Here is a 7,393-nt window from a genome sequence, read left to right as displayed (position 1 = left end):
ATTGTGAGCCAACCAACTGTAAGACTTATTAAATCATTGTATTGATTGGGTCAATACAGATTGAATTTGTTAGTGTTTAAATATAGGTATTTTCATACATATTTTGAATTTTATGAATATTCTTATATGATCTTTATAAATTTTATAATTAAGTATAGAAATATTTTGGAAATTTTAATTTACGGTTCATTACAATTATTATGATATACAATTGCGTATGTAAATGTTTACCATATGCATACATATTTTTAATTATCAAACTGTTATAAACACTTGACCTTATCTTAATTTGAATATGTCAATATGCCAAATTATTATATTTATATGAATGTGGTGAGCTGTCTTTTAGAGAGGTTATATCTGATATTGATATATGTACATATACAGAATATGAAATAGCAGTAAAAGACGTGCCTGAATTGAAATTTCTTTTTTAAGACTGTTACATTTTAAAATATTCATTATTAAAGATTTATTATTTAATTATACTCTAATTTTAGTTCCTTTTTAAGTTTAATTTTCTCCAATTAATATATAATATATGTAGTAAATTAATACATGTCTTTATGTACGTATTTTCTTAAATGTATAATGTACATGTTCTATGTGATATTTATCGTAGAATTGCATGTTAGATCCAATATACTTATATAGGTATTTTGAAATGTGTAAAACTCAAGTAAATCTATGGTTGTAAGGTCTTATGGAAGTAATTTTTTCCAAAAATATATTGATGTCTTTCCCTTGAATGAAAATAATTTTAAATATTCTATATATGTATTTTTATTTGTATACAATTCATATTTGGATTTATTAAATCATTTGTTAAAATTTATGGATGCGGTTCATCCGCTCTAAAATCGCCAGACAAATTGAACGACAGATTAACGGAAGGTTGCTTTAAATGAAATTATCGTCTTCTCGAATGATATATTGCACATCAGATGACAGGTAACCTTTCGATGTGCACAGATGCAATTATTAAAATTGAGTTGGATCTTTCAGGCGAGTTTAATAAGGCAAGATTCGATAAGTTCCGAATCTTGCCTTATTAAACTCGCCAGAAAGATCCAACTCAATTTTAATAATTGCATCTGTGCACATTGAAAGGTTACTCGTCATCTGATGTGCAATCTATCATTCGAGAAAACGAGAATTACATTTAAAGCTGCCGTTCTGTTAATCTGTCGTTCGTTTGTCTGGCGATTTTAGAGCGGATGCACCAAACCCAAATATTATATATGTATATACAGTTGTTATTTTGGCTTTAAAAGAGCCCATATCAAAATACATAGGTATGTAATTCTGAAAATTTTGGGATTATAATGTTTGTTGACAGATTACTGCTCAAATATTTTATTGTAAAATGTTATCCTAATATGTTTATGTTTATAATGTATTTAATATGTTAGCCTTTCTTTGCCAGAGATGAATCAGGTGCAACCTGACTTCCATTTATTGCGTTTGTCGATTTTTAAATTATATATGTTATTATCTAGTCAATCTTTGTATATCGTTATTTTATCGAATGATTATTATAGTTACTTTTAACATTTATTGTTATTTTATATAAAATTTGACTGGCCATTTAGGACCAAGTCACATATTATTATATTTGTGTTCTGTAAATTGTAATGAATTTATCAATGTAACAATTTCTTTATATACCTGTCAAACATATTTTTGTAAAGCGGGCTCTTCACTCGCATCGTTTGCGGCCGCGAACACCGTGTGTGTGACTCGAATTGTGACTAATTGTGAGTGTGTGCGTTTCGCGCGTTATTCCTTTCCCCGTTATTTGTCTCACGAGAGAGGGTTCACGAATGCATCCAACGCGCGTTCGCGAGTTGATTTCAACGGGTGGTTTCGAAAAGGAATTGAAACTCGAATAAAAATAAAGTTAAAGATATTGAATCGACTGGTTTCGGAAAGAAATTGATGCACGAATTAGAAATAACGAATTACGTTTTGTGCAACGCCGACGCCCCAACGCCTTTGCCCCCAGCGCCCCCGATGCTTTCGGCACCCCGGGGACTTCGCCTCCGACATTCCGAGGCCTTCGCCCCCAGCGCTACCGGCGCCCCCGATGCCTCCGGCACCCTTGGGCCTTCGCCCTCGGCGCCTCCGACGCCCCGGGGCGTCGTTTTCAAAAATATGAAAAAAAGAAAAAAAAAAAATTGGTTCCCCATACTGGTTGATGGTTGATCGTCGGTCACATACAAATATATAAATATATATATTTAGCGACAGTCGGTTTTTATATATATATATATATATGGTTTGCCTATGATGCAGTGGACTCTTTTCTTGGGAAAATCGTATGTAGTACGAAAAATACAATTAATTCTGTAATTATATTTATTTATTTATCTACAAAATACTGTATTTACAAAATATTTCCATTCTCGTTGAGCACGCAAACTAAACTGCGAAGCTTCACTCGCGCCGTAAACCAGAAACTCCGTGTGTGAGTCGAAATGTGAGTGTGTGAGTGTTTGCGTTTCGCAGCTGGAGGCCTGTCCCATTTTTGGAGGGGAACTTCGAAAATGCAACACTTCCAGTGGCGCAGTTACCATTGTGCATAAATGATACAAAGCATACAGCCCATGCTCGATATGAAACAATTTCACCGTACACCACTGCTATACACTAAGTAGGCGTGTCAATAACAAATCAGGCGTGTAGCCCTCGAGTAGAAACATCGATTGCAGAAAAGAGATCTTACTTTAAAGTTTAGACGAAGCCACTTTGGTGTTTGATCGTATATATGAGAATGTTAGTAAATTACGAAATTCATACGAAGAAATAAAATCAGAAGCGAACAAATGGGCCAGGAAGTGGGGAGAAATTTTTGCATCAAAGCCCAAAATTCTAACTACGCCACTGGCACGAACAAAGTAAAAAAAATATGTTAGTAAAAAGATGTCACTACACTCGCAGATTCGCGCCGTGTTCGCACGCGAGTGAAGAGCCCGCATAATATAATAACTATGTATATTTACATAAATACTGGTAACTGACATTCGAACATTTTCTTGTGATTTTATGATAAGTATATAATTTTTAGTCTTGATTTACATATATAAAATTTAATATCTCGTATAATTTACTTATTATTCTAATTTAGCTGCAATTATTATTTCATTTGTATTTAATTTAAGTTTTGTATGTCTTATCTCATTTTTCGAATCTTTTTAATTCAAACATTTTTTTAGTTTGAATTTGTTTAAACTTCATACATGTATTTTGCGCGATTCGCTTGAAGATATGTTTTATAAATTAATTTTGTATTTTTTTATATACACATGTATAATATGAACAAATAACAAATAATGAATGAAGATGTATACGATACTCTCATTAATAAATCTGTACTTATTTTTATTACATACGATCATCTGAGCTTCGACTTACTCTTATAATAGACATCGGATGGTCATCAGGGAAATGGCACAAAAATGCACCGTTCCAACAGTGTTAATAGCAAGAGGGCAAAAAGTTTTTCTACGAAATTAACAGTAGCAAAACCCTCTGTCCCGATACCAACCTATCCGATGTCTACTTATTACACTGAGTATTCACTAAAATTCCATTTTTGGACTGTAGTAACTATTTTAGTATTCGGCCTCTAATGGACTATATGGGTATGTCATCCATTTTTATAATAACAAATTGCGATATTTCCAAATACATATTATATTTATATACGAATTGCGATATTTCCAAATACTATATATGTATATATATATATATATATATATTTTCTAAAATTCTGTTGTATGTAAGGGTGCATTAAAACTTTTAAAATGCACACATGAATTTAAGTCGTATTTGATGTTTAATAATAGTCATTTAATGAAACTATTACATGTTGTGTCAATATCTGTATTTCCCCACTGGAATAAAAATAAATAAATGTTTAGAAATCTGAACGTTTGAAAATACCGAAAAAAAATGTGTCCTCGATGTTATAAATGTATGAATTTCAAAATAAATTATATGTAATGCATCATGAATTTTCTTTCATTTACTCAAATGCAATCACCGACAGATAGTTATGTTAGTTATACATATTATCGAATCAAAAACAAAACGAATGTTATTGTAAGCAATGGAAAATCACTTTCAATGCAGCTGTTATTTTTACTCATTTTCAGCGCTCTTGAACGTCGCGTATAACGTGCGATTTGCGTATATTTTAATTAACTCTAGGTACTTTTCAGTTTCGCGATTAAAAAAATATTATATTAATACGCATTTATAAACGTTTGTGTTCATTTCATTTATATAAATAATACTAGCTGAACCCGGCATGCGTTGCAATGCCACAATAACGCATGCAATTCCCGTTCTCGTTCCCGTACCCGTTCCCGTTTCCGTTTGTTGGAAAAACCCAGTTAGCGAACACATTTGAAATAATTGCGTTGCAATGACAGTCATTCCCGTTTATCCCGTTTCTGTTTATGTTTTTGGGCGTTTTATTTCACAGTATTTCTTCAGTGTTTCCCATGAAATAAATTTGAAGAAATTTGTGATCTACGTTTGGCATTGGTAGTAGTGATCCTGCACGATGATAAATTTGCCCTTGCACTTAAAATGTTGGCATATAATTATCACGCACGATATTTGTTGCACCGAACGATGTCATTTGGAAACATGAATTGACTTGCGTATGTTTTTTAAGAAATGTTTCGATTGGCTTGTGTCACCTGATACCAGCGTTGATAATGGTTCGGGTGGTGAATGTAATTCTGGCAATTTTACTTGCAGCACATTCTTGGTGTTTCATTTTTAAATTTGAGGGCACTGCAATACACGCATAATTTATCCATTTTTCCAATAAGCACACTCCCATGAAGACTGTAATCATAATTAGCATCGTAATTAAATGCACCAAGATTTAAATCAGCGTGCAGTGTTAGTCTGGATCGAGCATTGCTTATTCGATCGGTTTCTCGTCTTGCATTCTGTTGCTCTTTTGATTCAGACAGACGGGATTGAGTAGTGCGTATTCGATTGGTTTCCAGTCTTGCATCCCGTTACTCGTGTGTTTCTGAAACTCGTGATGCCTTTTTCTTTCGTGCTTGAGATGTAGATTGACCAATCGCTTTTCGTTTGGGTGGCATAATTAATTAAATGTATGAAATGGTAGTTTCCTACTTTACCTATCAATAAAAACACTGGTAATGTAAATGTTCCTTTGCTTTCTTCAGTTTGCATACGTCTTGTTTCAAGTAATGGTTGAAGTTGAAATTCTACAACAAACCATACGAAAGAAAAATCTTTTGACTTCGTTTTAGGATGACAAAATAAATAAACTCGGTTTTTAAGAAGAACACATAAAAATGCATCACTTGGTAAATTATTCGATTACCGAGCAATCGTTGGGACGATGGATAATTGTAGTCTACGGCATAGACTGAGGGTTCCTAAATGATCGATCGTGAATCAACATTTGGTTGATCTCAATATTGTGAATTTTGAAAATAATAGGGGACTAGGTGACGTCATATCGAGTCCCCTTACATCCTGCTCGCGCACACGTGAGTGAGGTTGTGCGATAAAAAAAAGACATATTTCCACAGCAAGCCACTGATTTCCATTTTATAAAAATTAAATATAAAAAAAATATTAATTTTATTAGTTTTAAAACGTTTCAGAGAAGAATATTTTAATTTTTTTGGATGAAGTTGGGACACAAAGATTTGGTGATTCACAATGGCTACGTCCACACTACCGATATTTACGAATTTTTCAATAACCAGTTCCTAAATAGCAACCACAGGTTGCAATATGGAAACTGGATATGGAAAATTCGAAAATATCGGGTGTAGATATCGGTAGTGTGGACGTAGCCAATGAAACAAGGTATGTATAACAATTGAGCAAATGGTATGTTTTGAGAGTCTGAAATAAGAACATTTTTAATAAGGTTTGCAGTTTCTTATAATCACCTTTAAATATGAATGAAAATAATATCCAAAGTACAGCCAAAACCCTCAGAATGATTTTTTCAATGGATGTGCGAAATTTAGAATTACAGTTGATTGAATTGCAAAATGTTGTTACGTTGACACAATTGAAATGTATTGAATACAGAAAAATACTCATATTTAAAGGAAATTGATTAATATTTTTAACTTTTAAATAAACAACAAAAATTCTTATTAGATTCTTATTTACAAGTGGATCGTCATGAAAATTTATATGAAGAGTAGTCTATAACCCCAGAAAGGTTGAGCACCCTTGGCGTAGATCCTTTCGATGAGTAACAACAACCTTCGATGACATCACAAAACAATCGGTCAGATCCGAGCAGAACTCTAGTCCGCAGCTAAACATTTTTATATGATGTATAATTTGAAACGACAAAGTATCGTTTTTTGTCAATTTGATTTAATTTTACAAAAAAACCTTAGTTCTACAGAAATCGCTCGTAGGATTGCCCGCTACGTCAATTGCCGTAGCATGCAATTTACCGAGCGATAAATTGCCTCATTTGAGTTCCCTTTGCATATTGCACGCGTTTACGTGTACGTACACCTTGTGTAGGGCTGCCATAATTGTCGAGATGCTATTTAAATTTTTACTTTATCTATGTACACGTAGTAACAATAGACGAAGTTTCGTGATCATGCGAAAATTCGAAATCGAGATTTTTACTGATTCGAACTCAGAATCGATTACTGATCACGTTTTCATGATCTAGAAAAAATGTGTGTGTGTCTGTGTATTTTGGTGATTTTTTGAACACCGTTAGTCCTATCGAACCGAAACTTAGTATCGGTTACTGAAATTCTTATCGACACGATGTAAATTTTTTTCAAATTTTTAAATTGACCGGAAATGGTACGTCCCCTTATAGGTGTCCTCTTTTTTTTAAGTTTTTGAATTCAATTTTCTCCCAAACTGAATCGGATTAAATCTTTTTTACATGTAATAGAAATAATAATTTTTATAACCTTATATTTTTTAAATACTTTTATCCGAACCTAGAAAAACTAGAAAATCGAGTTTTTTATGTTTTTCTCAGAAACCTTTTGGTTTATTGAACTGAAATTTCATATCTAGAAGTTTAAGCGTAATACCAAGCTATGTATAAAATTTGGTAAGCATCCCTCAACCGGAAGTGGTAGTTTACTCTTGTTCGATTTTTCTTCCACTATTTTTTTCGACCCCTTATAGTACATGTGTGATCTTCACAAAAAATATCAAGTATAATTCTTCTATCAATGTGATGATAATAAAAATCCCGGAAGGGGGATTTTTATCTCTTAGAAAGGTCAAAAATGTTGTCGCGTGGATCCTGTCCACACCCCTGGACGTATTAAGCTGAAAATTTATATTTGTATTCTTTATGTACTAACTTAGAATTGCTAACGATTTGGTCAGA

Source organism: Arctopsyche grandis, chromosome 5 (assembly GCF_051622035.1).
Source record: "Arctopsyche grandis isolate Sample6627 chromosome 5, ASM5162203v2, whole genome shotgun sequence".
Taxonomy (NCBI): Eukaryota; Metazoa; Arthropoda; class Insecta; order Trichoptera; family Hydropsychidae; genus Arctopsyche; species Arctopsyche grandis.
Note: the sequence above shows the minus strand (reverse complement) of the source record.